General features: G+C 48.0%; 1 long non-coding RNA gene across 1 annotated transcript; it reads right to left on the minus strand.

The window, feature by feature from the left end:
- Nucleotides 1–6819: 6819 nt before the first annotated feature.
- On the minus strand, nt 6820–10064 carry LOC108582592. The gene is made up of 2 exons (XR_001896238.3): nt 7926–10064; nt 6820–7038 (listed from the first exon to the last, which is right to left on the minus strand). It is a non-coding gene; the product is annotated as an uncharacterized LOC108582592 (long non-coding RNA).
- Nucleotides 10065–17018: the final 6954 nt, after the last annotated feature.

Genomic DNA, 17018 nt, shown 5'->3' on the forward strand with positions numbered 1-17018 from the left:
AATTTTGAATAACAATTTGAATAATTTAAATGATATTTTAAATCCTATCATTTTAATGTAACCCTTTAATAATCAAAAAGGTAATGATAGGCCGGGCATGGTGGCTCATACCTGTAAACCCAGCACTTTGGGAGGCCAAGGTGGGCAGATCACCTGAGGTCACGAGTTTGAGACCAGCCTGGCCAACGTGGCAAAACCCTGTCTCTACTAAAAATACAAAAAGTAGGTAGGTATGGTGGTGGGCGCCTGTAATCCCAGCTACTCGGGAGGCTGAGGCAGCAGAATTGCTTGAACCCAGGAGGTGGAGGTTGCAGTGAGCTGAGATCGTACCACTGCACTCCAACTGGGTGACAGAGCGAGATTGTGTCTCAAAAAAAAAAAAGTGATAATATAAATATTTTGTATTATTTAAAATAGTTCTTTTGAAATTTCCCCTTCACATTAAATGCAAACATAAACGTTTTTGTAAAAATGAAAACATTGCAAACAATTCAAATTTTATCTTCTATTCCATGTGTTGTTCTTCTTATCAAAAGTAACTTTTTCCAGAATGATTTCACCTCTGAGTTCATGCTCTTAACCACCTTGTTATCCTGACTTTATGCTTTATAAAACATGATATGGTATGATGAATGCATTACTTCAGTTGCCTAATTTAAAATTATAGAGGGTGGGGGATGGTGGCTCACATTTGTAATCCCGGCCCTTTTGGAGGCCAAGGTGGGCAGATCTCTTGAGCTCAGGAATTGGAGATCAGCCTGGACACCATGGCGAAACCCTGTCTCTCTAAAACAAAATAAAAATTAGCCGGACTTGGTGGCACCCACCTGTAGTCCCAGCTACTTGGGAGGCTGCGGTGGGAGTATCGCTGGAACCTGAAAGGTTGAGGCTGCAGTGAGCCCTGTTAGCACCAATGCTCTCCAGCCTGGGTGCCAGAGTGGGACCCTGTCTCAAAAAAATAAAATAATATGAAGTAGGTCTTCGTAGTGTTATCATTTTAAAGATAATAAAATCAACACAGAGAGATCAAACTAAAAACACAAGATTATGTAATCCCAGCTACTCGGGAGGCTGAGGCAGGAGAATCAATTGAACCTGGGAGGCAGAGGTTGCAGTGAGCCCAGATCACACCATTGCACTCCAGCCTGGGTAACAGAGCCAGACTCAGTCAAAAAAAAAAAAAAAAAAAGAAAGAAAAGAAAAAACAAAACAAAACAAAAAAAAACCCCACAAGATTATTTATTGGATCACATCGAAGAGTTCAAGGAAAACTGCTAAGTTACTGATCTTGTCACTAGTTTTCATTTTTCTTTACTTTTTTATTTTTGAGACAGAGTCTCACTCTGTCATCCAGGCTGGAGTGCAGTGGTGTGATCTCAGCTCACTGCAACCTCCGCCTCCCAGGTTCAAGGGATTCTCCTGCCTCAGCCTCCACAGTAGCTGTAATTACAGGTAGACACCATCATGCCCAGCTAAGTTTTGTATTTTTAGTAGAAACGGGGTTTCATCATGTTGGTCAGGCGGGTCTCGAACTCCTGACCTCATTATCCACCTGCCTCAGCCTCCTAAAGTGCTGGGATTACAGCCATCTGGCCTGGCCTGTCACTAGTTTTCTATAATTTTTGGCATACTATCTACCTTGACTTATGTTAGGGTAAAAAATGAGTGATAACTCAAAAGTGTAGACAGGTGAAGTAGCAGGCCCCATGCTTTGACCTTAAGAAGAATGGGGTAAAGTGTGAGGCTTCTGTGAATTGTCTCATCTATGTAGATACCAGTGGTAATGACCCAGAGGCACGTTGTCCAATAGCCACACATGGCTACTACATTTAAATTGAAATTAATTACAATAATATAAAAATTCGGTTAGTCACACTAGCTACTTTTCAAGTTCTCAAAAGCCACATGTGGGTAGTGGTTAGCATATTTCGTAGCATAGATACAGAACATTTCCGGCAGAAGAAAACGTGTTGGAGAATGCTTGTCTGGACACTGAAGCACACAGAAATGTCAAATTGGGTTAAGATGCTATCAAAAGCTAATGCTCAGACTTGCCGTTAGACAAATATGCGTTATCAATGCCCTGCTTAAATGAGAACTGAGAATAAAATGTGTGTTCTGGGTGGACTGTAATTAAACAGTTGAATGCCTGACTACAAACTAAGTTCATGTATTTGGCGATTTGGACCTAGAATGCATCCTTAGTTTGTTTGAACATTGAAAACATTCTTCTCTTTCTGACCTACTTATTAAAGATGTTTGAATGATAACATTACATATATTATGCAAAATCTTTCTGAAATATCATGATATATATAGTACAGGAAGCAACTACTATATGACTTTATTAGCAGTTTGACTGCTTAATAAATGCATTTTATATTAAAAAATTAATAAGTACCCAAAATATAATTAGGGTATTCCTCCAAAATATTATAAATAATAAAATTAAACAACTATGGAAATGGAAAGAAAGGGTCAGCAGTGTGTGCTGTGGCATGAATATTTGTTTCCCCAAGAATTTATATGCCGAAGATCTAACTCTCAGCGTGACGGGATTTGGAAATAGAGCCTTTGAAGGTAATTAGGTTTACATGAGGTCATGAGAGTGGGGTCCTGATGATGGAATTAATGCTTTTATAAGAAGAGGCCAGAAAGCCTGTTCAAGAACCAAATCAGCCATTGTCTTGGTTATAGACTTTCCAGCCTCCAGGGCTGTAAAAATAAATGTGTGCTGTTGAAAGCACCCAGTTTGTAGTATTTTGTTATAACAGCCTGAGCAGACTAATACAGCATGTAAATATTATATAATGACAACGGAATAAACAATGTGGCTAAAAAACAGATAACAAAAGCGTCTGGGACCAATACATCCTAAAGTCTTTTACAACTAAATAAAAAAGTTAAAAAATTAAAACGGCACTTTCATTATGTCAAAAGCAGGTAGAAAAAATACAACAATTATTTAAGAGTGTTTGTGTCCAAGCACATAGTATAAAATATCTACACAATATATCATTAAATCTTCCTAATAAAGTAGTTGTACGCTCATGTGTCATAAATAAATGAATAAATTATGAACAATTGAAGCTTAGGGAAAATTATCAGCATTCCAATTAATAATTAGTGGGTCAAGAATCAGGAAAATAAACCTAAATACGGTATAAGTAAAGTATATTTAATAGAAAAATACATTAAAATACTGAAGGCAAAGAATGTTGCTCCGTAAGTGTGTAATGCAGCAATAATCAATTTCCATAAATTATTCCCAATATTAATGAACATGGAGAAATCAGTGAATAACACATGGAAAAATGAATGCCTAGGAGATGAAGTAAAACTTTGGTCTTTTTGGAATATTTAATAAATTCCTACTTTAAACTAATGCTGAAAACAATGAAGGCAATTCCAAATATGACAAACGAAAAGAGACATACAAAGAGACATACGAGACATTTTTTTAATTCACAAAATGATACATGTTAACTCGAAGCTGGAAAACACGGATCACTAAAGTGGTGCATCATGGCTGAGTTGGATCATTCAAAGTGGTGTTAGGCAGGATCAACAATGGTTCAAGGGTTCAGTCAGTGAAACAAATGCTGCAAAAACTTTTGAGTTCATCCTCCGGTTATATCGGTAAAGTATCACAAAATTAAAGACTTGCCGATAGAATGCAGCGAAAACAGAGATAGAGCAAGAAAGGACGCCGAGCAGGAGCCCTCGAGGTTCACGGTAAGAAAACAAGTTGACTAGGCGGGCGGTGGCTCAAGCCTGTAATCCCAGCACTTTGGGAGGCCCGAGGCGAGGCCGGATCCGCGAGGCCGGAGGTCGGGAACCATCCTATGGATTAACACGGTGAAACCCGTCTCTACCTAAAAATACCATAGCTTGAGGCCGAAGTGGCCCGGGTGCCTGTGGTGGCTACCGGGAGGCTGAGGCAGGAGAATGGCGTGAACCGAGGGAGGGAGGAGCTTGCAGTGAGCTGAGATCCGGCCACACTGCACTCCAGCCTGGGTGACAGAGCAAGACTCCGTCTCAAAAAAAAAAAAAAGAAAACAAGTGACTGAGCAGCCGGAGAGAAAGCAGCCGGGGGTGACCCGGCCCGCGTGGCGTCACGGCGGACCCTGCGGCCAGGGACCGCTGAGCTGCCGCCCTCGACCTCTCAGCCCCTCAGTCCCTCAGCCCCTCAGCCGCTTTCCAGCCCGCCTCAGCCCCTCCTGGCCGCCTGGCCCTCCAGCCCTTCAGCCGCCTCAGCCCCTCAGCCACCCAGATTCCATTCCATTATTCCCCCTCCTTCCGGCCCCTCGGTGTCCTCCAGCCTCCTCCCTCCTTCCTCCATCCACCCCCTCGGCCCCCCCTCCGGCCCTTCCAGCCCCTCCTTCCTCCGTCCTCCAGCCCCTCCGGCCCAGCCCCTCCAGCCCCTCCAGCCACGTCCTCCAGCCCCGCCCCCCCTCCCCCCTCCATTTCCCCCTCCAGCCCCATCTCCCCTCCAGCCCCTCAGCCTCTCAACCCCCTCCATCCCCCCTCGGCCTCGGCCCCCTCCAGGCGATCTCGACCCCATCCAGCGGCCTCGGCCCCTCCGACCCCTCGGGCCTCGTCCATTCCTTCCGGCCCCATTCCGGCCTCCGTTCAGCCCCTCCGGCCCCTCCAGCCCCCCCAGCCCCGCCTCAGCCCCTCCAGCCCCCCAGCCCCCCTCCATTCCTTCCACCCCCTCAGCCATCTCAGCCACCTCAGGCCCTCAGCCGCCTCAGCCCATCAGCCCCCCTCCGGCGTTCCAGCCCCCTCCGGCCCGCCCCTCCAGCCCTCATTCCCCTCGGCCGCCTCAGCCCCCACCTCCGGCCCCTCCGGCCTCCAGCCCCCCTCGGCCCCTCCAGCCCCTCGACCCCATTCCATCCGGCCCCTCGGCCGTTTATTCCCCCTCGGCCCATCCGGCCCTCGACCCCTCGGCCTCCGACCCCCTCATTACCTCGGCCATCGACCCCCTCTGACCCCTCATTTCGATTTATCGGTAGGTATCGGTACATCGATTTATCGGTACATCGACATCGGTACATCGGTGAAATCGGTACATCAATCGGTAGTATCGGTATCGACATCATCGGGCCATCGTTGGTATCGGTATCGGTATCGTTACGGACCCATCGTGGTATCGGGCCCATCGTTTATCGGTACATCGGTATCGATTTTCGGTTATCGGTATTATCGACCCCATCTTATCGGTAAGTATCGGTATCGGTGATACATCGGTATCGGTACATCGGTATCATATTTTATCGATCGGTAGGTATCGGTACATCGGTATCGATAAACATCGACATCATGGCACATCGGTACATCGGTACATCGATTTTATCGGTAGATATCGTGGATCATCGGTAGGTATCGTTACATCGATGCGCTATCGTCACGCCTGGGTCGTATCGGATTTGCATCGAGCTTATCGCCGCATCATTTATCGTGCGTCGCAGCTCTCACCCGCCCCGCTGCTTTAGGGGTCCGCGCTGCCTAGCGGGCTCCAGCGCAGCCTCCTGCCCGTCATCCCAACGGCGGCGCCTGCCACTGGCTCCTGGCTGTCCGCTACTACCCGCGCGCCGTGGGCAGGGCCAGTTCGGGGGAGCGGATCTCGATGGCAGGCGGTGACCAAAAGCCTCTGAAAGCCGCAGCCGGGCGCCAGCCGCTGACCGACCCGGAGGCCCCAATCTGTCCCAGCCAAGGCCTCCAGGCGCCATCACCCAGGCGTAGTCCCAGGCGGGGACACACCGCTTGCTCCACGCTATAGCGGGCTTCTGCAAGGCGGTGATCCGTGCCCAAAGCCACCAAAGGGCAGCTTGTGCCCGAGAGTGGGGGAAATACACCCTTCCCGGGGATCTGAAAACTCCAGGTCCTCCTGCCAGGAGCCCACGGTCTCAGATGGGGACCAGGACGCGCCTGCCCTGGGGAAGCGCCCCTGCACCTGAGCCCAAAATTGTCCCCAACAAACCCAACACCTGCAGGGCTGACGTTTGGGCTCCGGGGTGCGGTGTCATATGAAATGGGCACCGCGTGCTTTCCATGCAAAAGACACGAAGTCTGGAGTTTATGATGGAAAGCCGCGAAGTGCCAGAGATCATGGCCCAGAGCTGGCAGAACTGATCAGATCAATGCTGAGCAAAAGGCCTGAAGAAGACCATCTGGAGGAGCATCCCGAGGGCCTTCCCCAAAGCACCAGATCACCTTCCTTTCCGAGGCCACAAAGGCCAGAACCTCCAGAAACAGCATGAAACGTGAGGACTTGGTGACACCCAAGCCTGCTGCCACTGTGGTTTCCAGCAAGGCAGAATCAAGGCATGAAGTAATCCACCCCAACCACGCTCCTCTGAGGCTGAACAAGACATGATAATGGTGGAAGGCAAGTGGTTGTTACAGGAGAGACCCAGGGTGGTTGGTGCCTTGAGGTCACCTGCCAGTTCGAAGGCCCAGGGGACTTGAGCAATACCAAGAACGGGCCAGGGTCAGGAGGGTGAATATTGACATCTTCCCTGCAGAAGGGAGGGATGCAGCGAGCCAGGGTGGAAGTTGCAGTGGGCTGAGATCCCACCATTGCACTCCAGCCCGAGCCACAAGAGCGAGACTCCATATCAAACAAACAAACAAACAAACAAACAAACAAACAAAAAACACACACAGAGAGAAAAGGGGAAGAAAGCAAATTTATTGTCCAGTGGTTCGAAATAACAAAAGCTGATTGCCAAATACAGTATGTGAAATAACTCCTGCTTAAATTGTTTAGGAAAGAAATTATATAGGGCAAACACAATAAATTAGTCTTGTGTAACATTTTTTGAGTACCTGAAAATTGTTCTATTTAATAAAAGGAAAAGGAGTTTTGACTCATCTTGGCCAGCATTTAAAACACAAGCGTAGCGGACACGGTCCTGCAGCCTCTTCCCAGTGAGAGTCTTCCGTGGCATTTACCACAGTTGTCAGCTGATGCTGTGTCTCTCCAGGGCCTGGGTAACCTCAGGGACCTCACTGGCAGCTTCTCCTCTCCTCAGGCTTCCAGAAAAGTAACAACCAACCAGGGAAATAGACTTATCATTTTAAACAATCTTGACAAATTGTAGAAATTTTTAGTGATACTGCTCACATCTCTAGGTTTTTGAGCATTTTTTTCCATGAAGATTAGATGATAAACATTGCATTTATGCTTCTACGTGTGTTCATGACCCAATTGGCCTCTTTGATACTTGAGTAGTAACACTATTCTGAGGAAGTGAAACTGTTGAAACATATTTATAAATACACATATTCTTATCTACAATTTATTAACATACATGTTCAGCAATCTGAAGTCTTTAAATTTTGGCAAACTTCAATGCTGACCAGTATAATATTCAATGAAATAGCTTCTTTAATTTTTAATCACTTTAATTTTTAATCACTTTCAATATATGGCTAATTTGTTAATTTTTATGTTTTCGTGCTGTTTTAGTATGTGAACATACTGTATATTCTTTTTTCTTTTTTGAGACGGAGTTTTGCTCTTGTTGCCCAGGCTGGAATGCAATGACATGATCTTGGCTCTTCCAGGGCCAGACTCTGCCCCATCAGGGGCCGGAAAACCCCGGGCAGATTTGGAATCTAGGGCAGGGGGACCACAGAGGTCAGGGCTTGTACAGGGTAGGGCTAAGAGCACAGCCCAGAGTCATGTCTGGGTCCCTTGGCCAGTCACCGCCTCTCTGACCCTAGACACCTCACCTGTGGAATGGGGTACATTCGAGGACAGCACCTACCCCACCGAGTCCACCAGGTCAGTGCACAACAGGCACCTGGTGAGTGCTCAGGGATGACCCTCCTCGGCACCTGCCCAGAGGCCAGCACTGCCCACCAGGTACTGACTGTCACCAAGTCAGCAGGGAGGGAACAGAGCAGGTCACACTCACCTGAGTTGGCTGAGTCAGCTGTGTCTCTCGCTTAGCAAAACTTCCTCTTCTCAGGACCAGACACCTCTATGTCTTGTTTCTAAGAGCTCCAGACATAGAGATGGCAGGTGGGCAGGCGGGTGAGTACTCAGCACCAGTGACACTGTGGGGTCATGACACCCATCACAATGGGCCCCTGCCTGGGTCAGCTGGGCCCAGAGTCAGCACCCTCCACCCTCTGAAGTGTCAACGTGTGCGCATGCAGTGTTTGTGCATGTGAGCATGCACGTGTATGTGGGTGAACATGGGTACATGCCTGTATCACTGCTCTGCCTGAGCCCGGCTGCCTTACTCGCATGTACACCCAGGACACTGGATCACCCTTGTCACTGTCTCCCCCGGCAGGACCCATGGCCATCATCGAAGCATCCACGGGTGCTCCCTAACCTCAGACCTCCCCATCCAGGGCAGTCCTGGGATTGCAGATGGGGGATAGGGGGCAGAGGGTTGAGAGTTGGGGGCAAAGGGCAAAGGGCAGGCCCCCTCCCTAGCAGGGGACTCAGCTAGGCTGTGAAGTGCTAGATCTGTGTGGCAGGGCTGGATTTCACACACCTGCTCACCTCCTCCTCCCAGTAGCCCTCCAGCATGCCATGACTCATTCCCACTACAGATGGCGGCAAGGATGCTCCAAGGACAAACCCTGCCTGAGGTCACCTAGTGGCCACTTGGCCAGATCTCTGCTAGCCAGAACCCCACTGACCAGGCCTTCACTGACCAGGTTCCCACTGACCTGAGCAGAACTCTGAGCCGCGGTGCTCAATGTCCCCTGCCAATGCCCCCCCTCAGTCCACAGACCCTCCTCTCCCCACATCAGCACCCACAGGCCATGCCCTGGGGGTCTCCTCGGGTCAAGGCCCCCTCTCCAGGACACAGGGAGGGATAGTCGGCCTCAGGCTCTGGGTGCCCAGCTTCATGCTTGCCCCTAAAAGCTTTCTGTGCTCACCTCAAAGGGGGCAGTGAGGTGGCCTGGCACTGCCTGGACATGATGTCTGGGCCTAGTCCTGAACCGCAAAGCCAGAGGCACAGGGGGATGTTTGCCAGACCAGGTACCCCGTTTTGCTGGGTCTCCCAGGGTTCTTCCTGTGGAGGCTGGATCCAGAGATATAGCACCAAGGCTGCAGGGTGACCGGCCCAGAACCCTCAACTGGGCTGGGGACCACATGAGGACTGTCCCCAGATGGCCAAAAGACCCTTTGATAATTTCTTGGTGCCTCATTTCTCTCCAGCTACCCTTCCCCCATCAGGAATCCCCTTCTTGCAGAGTTGAGGAGGAGAGGAAGACAGTGACAGAATCCATGGAAAGAAATGAAACAAAACGACAATAGAGCATCATCTATTTCCTGTCCATCTGAAAGGAAAGCCTAAGGAAGCCTATTGGTTTCCATCACATTGAGGGCGCCAAGGATGGCATCACACAGTGCAATGCCCAATGGCAGGGACTGTGCTCCATCCCTGCAGATGTCATCGAGGGCACACCTGGGGTCGTCCAGGGTCATGGACCCGGACATAGAGCAGATACTGGGTCAACAGGAGTGCACACACACACACGTGCACACTCACACACTGGAATAAAATGAATTGAATTTTATAGCCAGTGTGTAAGTGGAAGCGTGTGCGCGTGCGCACACACACGTTGCCGATCTGCTGACTTGCCTCATTGGCATGAAACAGCTGCTGAGCCTGCAATTGCTCTGCCTTTCCCTGGATTTTTCCTTTAGTTTCTCTGACTGCTGGGTTACTGGCCTGTGTTTAGCTTCATAAACATGGGTTTCACTTTATTTTTATGGGGTTCCAGCTCTTGCTCATGGAATCCCTCCCAGCCTGTTTTGTAATCTTCCCTTGTTTACTGCCTGTGGACTTCAAGTACCAGACCCAGAGAAAGCTTTGTAGAGACTGTGTACTCCGCCCCCACAATTTCCCTAGCAGGTCCCTTAATTCCCCTCACCTCCAGGGAGGGTCATTGCTGGGATCCTAGGAATCATGTGCCTTTCTCAATGGCCACAGTGGTAACCATAATAGGCAGTTCTTCCCTCTGTGCAATTCTGGAACATAAAAATATTCTCTGGTAACAAGACTATAGAAAGCAATGGAAGCAACACTAAACTGAGAGTTTGCTGGTCTGTGTTTCTAAGAAATTTCATGTTTTTACATAAATAATGAAGAAGAAATGACTTTTCTGAGGTTCCTATCATTTACGCCGTGGACTGGACTCTTCCGTGAATGCAATTTCATTGATGGATGTGGATAATTAGCTTAACTTCAAGTAAAAGTTTAGAGAGTCAGCAAATTCTCAACATAACTTTGCTTTTTTTACACTCAAATGACATTAATCAGACAGTTGTGGGTCTCTAGAAATATATACTTGCAGGCAAAAGTTCTATATTAAAATATCCAAGTTTGGAATCCTTCAGGTGACTTATTTGTAATCAAGCAGAAATAATATTAAAATTGCAAAGATTTATTATAATTTATACTATTTGCCCTAATGGCAAAAAGGAATTCAAATACATTTATGAAAGTGTAATATAAACAGGAATCCTATTATTCTACTACTCTGATTTATCACAAAGAGGACACATGCTTGGAGCTACCACACAGTCCAAAAAAATGAAATAAAAATAACAAACTGGCAATCCCTCTCCTGAAGCTCTGCTCCCTAACCACTGCCCATCTGTCTTGCCAAAGCAAAGAGTCACCTGGTTTTTAGCAGCCCCATTAGTGATGCCTGTTTCATAAATGGATGCATGGAGGGCCATTCAGTAGGAATGGTTTTGTGTGTGGCTTCTTCGGCCCAGCATTATTACATTTGTGACACTCTTTCAGGCGGTTTCATGAAGCAGTTCATTTCTTTTCCCTGCTCGGTAATAGGGCACATCTATCAAGTCTACTGTTGATGGACATTGGTTTGTTCCCAGTTTGGGGCTATTAGCAAAAAAGCCACTATGAACATTCTTGTTAATTTCTTTTGGTTCACATGTATATTTTAGTTAAGTACAGCCCAACAAATGAAATAGCTTGGTCATAGTAATGCATATGCTCAAATGCAATGCATGTCACTAAAAATTTCAGCTAGGAGGAAAAAGCTCAAGAGCTCTATTGTACAACATGTTGACTATAGTTAATAACAACGTGGTAATATTTGCAATTGCTAAGACAGCAGATTTTAAATGTTCTCACCACACACACACACACACACACACAGAAAGATAAGTATTGGCCGGGCACGGTGGCTCACACCTGTAATCCCAGCACTTTGGGAGGCTGAGGCGGGTAGATCACAAGGTCAGGAGTTTGAGACTAGCCTGGCCAAGATGGTGAAACCCCATCTCTACTAAAAATACAAAAATTAGCTGGGTGTGGTGGCGGGCACCTGTAATCCCAGCTACTCGGGAGGCTGAGGCAGGACAATCACTTGAACCCAGGAGGCAGAGGTTGCAGTGAGCCGAGATCACACCACTGTACTCTAACCTGGATGACAGAGGGAGACTCCATCTAAAAAATAAATAATAATAATAATAATAAGAAGAAGAAGAAGAAGAAGAAGAAGAAGTATCTAAGGTAACTAATATGCTAGGTAGCTTGATTTATTGATTTAGCCATTTTGCAGTGTATGTCTGTGGCTATATATATATACACACAGATTTAGCTATTCTACAATGTGTGTCACTGTGTGTGTGTGTATATATATATATATATATAAAATGTGGTACACCACAAATACACACAATTTATCAATTAATTTTTTTAATTCCAAAGATTTCATTGACTAATATACAACCCAACCACGAGTTTAATAGCATTCTAATTAGATGTCCTTTCCAACACCTGATTTTCTCAGTCTTTCTTTTCTATATTCTGGTTAGTGGGTAATGTTATTACATTTTTATTTATTTTGGTCTTCTAATTATTAAAATGCCTGAGACCATTTTCATATGTGTTTATTGAAAATGGGAGGCCGGGCGCGGTGGCTCAAGCCTGTAATCCCAGCACTTTGGGAGGCTGAGACAGGTGGATCACGAGGTCAGGAGATCGAGACCATCCTGGCTAACACGGTGAAACCCCCTCTCTACTAAAAATACAAAAAACTAGCCAGGCGAGGTGGTGGGCGCCTGTAGTCCCAGTACTCGGGAGGCTGAGGCAGGAGAATGGCGTAAACCCGGGAGGCGGAGCTTGCAGTGAGCCGAGATCTGGCCACTATACTCCAGCCTGGGCGACAGAGCGAGATTCCATCTCAAAAAAAAAAAAAAGAAAAAAAAAAAAGAAAATGGGTATAATCAGGCTGGGCATGGTGACTTATGCTTGTAATCCCAGTACTTTGGGATGCCAAGGCGGGTGGATCACTTGAGGTCAGGAGTTCGAGACCACCCTGGCTAACATATGAAACTTTGTATCTACTAAAAATACAAAAAAATTAGCCGGGCATGGTGGCAGGCGCCGGTAATCCCAGCTACTTGGGAGGCTGAGGCAGAAGAATTGCTTGAAGCTGGGAGGCGGATGTTGCAGTGAGCCAAGAAGGTACCATTGCCCTCCAGCCTGGTCGACAAGAGCGAAGCTCCATCTCAAAAAAAAGAAAAATAAAAAAAGTAGACTGGCGTGCTGGTACACACCTGTAATCCCAGCTACTTGGTTGAAAGGCTGAGGTGGGAGAATCACTTGAACGGGGGAGGCAGATATTGCAGTGAGCCAAGAACACGCCATTGCTCCAGGCTGGGCAGAAGAGTGAAACTTCGCCTCAAAAAACCAAACCAAAACGAAACCAAAACAAAACAAAAAAGAAAATGCATATAATCATATTTTTAGAGATCTGTGCAATTTTTTTTTTTTTTTTTGGAAACAGAGTCTAGAAGTTCTGTTGCCAGGCTGGAATGCAGTGGCGCGATCTGGACTCACTGCAACCTCTACCTCCTGGGTTCAAGCGATTCTCCTGCCTCAGCCTCCCGAATAGCGGAGATTACAGGCGCCCTGCCCAGCTAATGTTTGTTTGTTTTTGTTGTTGTTATTGTTGTTTTTGGAGACGGAGTCTTGCTTTGCAACCCAGGCTGGAGTACAGTGGTGCGATCTTGGCTCACTGCAAGCTCAGCCTCCCGGGTTCACGCCATTCTTTTGCCTCAGCTTCCTGAGTAGCTGGGACTACAGGCACCCACCACCACGCCTGGCTAAATTTTTTGTATTTTTAGTAGAGACGGCGTTTCACCATCTTGGCCAGGATGGTCTCCATCTCCTGACCTCGTGATCTGCCAACCTGGGCCTCCCAAAGTGCTGGGATTACAGGCGTGAGCCACCACACCCGGTCAAGACTACCCGTTAATTCCCAAGGCCAGCCACTGTGGTTTGAGCATGTGGGCCTGGTGGCTTGGTCCCATCCCTGTCCATGCTTGTGAGAAACCCCAGACAGCTTGGAGGCTCAGGACACTTTCTTTTTTTTTTTTTTTTTTTTTTTCCCCAGGACGGAGTCTCGTGCTGTCGACCGGGCTGGAGTCCAGAGGCGCAATATCGGCTCACTATAAGCTCCACCTTGCGGGTTGACGCCAGTCTCCTGCCTCAGCCTCCCAAGTAGCTGGGGCCACAGGCGCCTGCTACCATGCTTGGCTAATTTTTTTGTATTTTTAGTAGAGACGGGGTTTCATGTTAGCCAGGATGGTCTCGATCTCCTGACCTTGTGATCCGCCCGCCTCAGCCTCCCAAAGTTCTGGGATTATAGGTGTGAGCCACTACGCCCGGCTGGCTCAGGACCTTTTCTAAAGCCCAAAGACCAGCACAAGACTCAACCCTGAGAGGCCCCACTTCACCTAGAACTCCTGGCAGATCTGCAGCCCTGGCCTCGGGGCAAGCAAACCCCAGGCTCTACTGCTCCATCCTTGTGAGGGGCTAAGAGCACCTGCAGAAACCTTTAACCCTCTGGCCTGGGGACGGAAGGGATAGGAAGAGACCCCAAGCAGGGTCTGGCCACCTGGGATGCCTCCTTGCCCTGGTTTGCCTCAGATCATGTCAAGGTTGCTGAGGAGGAAGGAGAACTAATCTCTGCAGGCCAAGTTCAAACACCACATGGTAATCTGGGCAGACCTGAATCAGGACCCAGATGGCCACAGCTGAGCTCAGGCACTGGCCTGACAGGTGTGTGGGCCCCAGTGAGCATCTTGCAGAGCTGGGACACACTTCACCTCTACCGAGGCTGGCCTAGTATTGTAGCCACAGCCATATCCCCCACACCACTATCCCACTTTCAGTTCTGATTATCCACAGCTGCAGTGAACTGGCTAGCTGTGCTTGCACACTCGGCCTTGCAGTGCCATGAAGACCCCACAGAGCTGTGCCCTGTCAGCCCCTTACGCTCTTGAGAAAGACCACATTGCCTTTGGAGGCCAGCTTCTGCCAGATTGCCACTGAGGCTGCTGCCGGTGGCACGGCCCATTCCCAGCTGTTCCCCATTGCCTGCTACGTGCATCTCCATGGCTGCAGCCCCGTGCCTTCAAGCTGGCCTCATGGCCGTGAGCCATCTTAACTGGGCCTAACCAGGATACCACAAGAGCCATCAACAATGACGCGTTTGGAGTTTGTGCCTCAGCCACTCTCTCTGGGAAAGAATGATCTGGCAGTTCTCATCCCCTGGTGGTGAAGAGAGTGTGCACATTGCCATGGTGCTTTCAGAAACATCCCAGTGTGAGGTTGTACGGTGATCGCACTTGCCTGGTCAGCATCCCAGGCCACAGCTCCAAGTCTATCTCCACTGACAGAGCTCCATTGTGCCAGTTGCTGATGCCACCATCAATGTTACATCAACACCCCACACTACACCCAACACACACTGTGCCATTGCCGGTATGGAGTTTATTGAGTTTCTGGCAAGGCTCGGGAGACCTTCCTGTCGCCCCAGGATGGCTACCTGCACTCTGGCTCCAGTTCATCGACAATCTCAAACAGATCTACAAAGGGCAAGAAAGCTGATGCTGCTGCTTCGAGAGCCCTTTGGCTAAGAAAGTGGTAGCTCACCGCCTCGCAGGCTGGGTCCCCAGGAAGCATCAGGTCAGGTCAAAAACACTGAAACATTTGGGCACCCTGAGAGGACTCTGAGCACCTGTGGCTGAGGCCAAAGGACCACAGGGCTAAGGATGGGGAGAGTCCAATTCCAGTCAATATGCCTGTCTTGGCAAGCATCTCACTACAGCCCACTGTTCATGGAGAAGCTGGGCCCTGCAGTGATCGCACTCCAGAAACCCTGGCATGATATGTCATCACCTTTGTCCCTACTGGGCCCCCATGTCCTGCATTGGCCCTTGCTCCTTTGGCAAACACAGAACACTGTTCCGCCCCTCAGAGATTGGGTTAAAAATTCAGAGAAATAGATGCATTTATGGTGCTGTAAATACTATAGTATATGTGTTGCCAATTATTGTAAAGTCATAAATATTTATAATTCTGGTTCTGATTTGATGGGCACTTGAGGTAGCTGTGGGTAGAGGATATGCTTACTGTCTGAGGAGACTCACAACCATTTCTCAGGTTTCCCCTTGCAGAGTGTATGCTGCTCCCAGTGGGATAGTGGGGGTGCCAAGGAGAAAAACGATCAGTTAGAAAATATCCCAAGACTAGTCTATGCAAAATCTCTCACCTACAGACAAAGCATTAATAGCCCAGTGGTGGGTGAACGGCAGAGGCCAGGACTGGACTTAGACTTTTGCCTCACAAACCTGTGAGGACTCCCAGCTCCTCCTCGGGCTTCTCACACAGCCTCTTCGCTTAGAGTCTGCTGAGCACCATTGAACAAGTGCAGGGAAAAGATGAAGGTCTGGGAAGCCACTGAGCTCACAATATTCATCTACATTGATCACCTTTGTGCTAGAGAGTGTATCTGTAGAAGGATTGAGTACATGTGTCTATGTGCATAGATATAACTGGCAAGATGCCTGTCTGTATGTACATTACATCTTTTATGTGGTATCTATGTCTGTTCTGATGATCATGCACTCTGTATGCCACTTAAATCGGTTCAGGTGTGTGGAGGATGTAACATTTGCATAAGGAGTGATGCATATCTGGCGTAAATGCTCTTGTGTTTTGTATGTTTAGTGTAGATCTGGGCACACATGAGCACATGTAGAAATATGTGTTCAGTGTATGCTTGCTCTCCATGCATCTGTGGTTTATGTGTAACTGAGCCGAGTTTCTCACATGAATGACTGCATGTTCATCTTAGAGGATCTGCATGAATGTGTCCTTTTGTGCGATTTCTCTTCCCATTCGTGTTAAATCTCTCTCACCAGCCAAATGTCTGTTCCCCATCTCTGTGCTCTCCTCCTATTCATTTCTCCTCTCCCCGAATCCATCTTCTAAGCACTGTCTCCGCTCATCAGACTGGCTGCTTTCACTGCACAGTTCTGTTCTCACCCCATACTTGCTTTCTTCCCCTGCCTTTCTACCTCAGGCTTCTTCTGCCTGTTTTTGTCGCAATCTCATTGCTTGCTGACTTGGAGGCTAGGGCTGGTCTGCACTTAGCCTCTCCTTCCCACTTTCTAGCCTTGCGAGTATTCTGTCTTAGCCCTGGCTGGACCTCCACAGGGACCATCAGAAACCTTGCCACCTTCCTGACCCTCTGCTCAGCCTGGAATTGTTGTAGAGACAGTAAGGGCATCTAGAAGAGTCAGTTGGTTACCAGTGCCTTGGTGTTTACTCTTTTATGTCTTAGTTCCTGATTTGGGGGTGGGGTTTCATAGGGAAGAGGTGGTATAGCTAGAAAGCGAACTAAGAACTTCTCCATCTGCTTTACTTTTTCTTTCGTTGACAAACTGTCACCTTTTCTACTCCAAGCTGACCAAAAAGATATATTTGCCGCTTGTGGCTACTCAAGTCCTACTGCCCAGCCAAGCGCCCCTACAACGTCTCAGCCCAATGGGTTGGTTAAATAAGAGAGAGAGAGAGAGAGAGACAGAGAGAGGTCACTGTCATTTTTGTGTCACCATTGCCCTTCTTTTTAGCAAGTGTGTGAACTCACAGTGCTTTTCTATGAATAAACCATGGATCACATGAAAGATCATTTTAAAGAAAAAATTCCCTAAT

The sequence above is a fragment of the Papio anubis genome, chromosome 17 (assembly GCF_008728515.1).
Source record: "Papio anubis isolate 15944 chromosome 17, Panubis1.0, whole genome shotgun sequence".
Classification (NCBI taxonomy): Eukaryota; Metazoa; Chordata; class Mammalia; order Primates; family Cercopithecidae; genus Papio; species Papio anubis.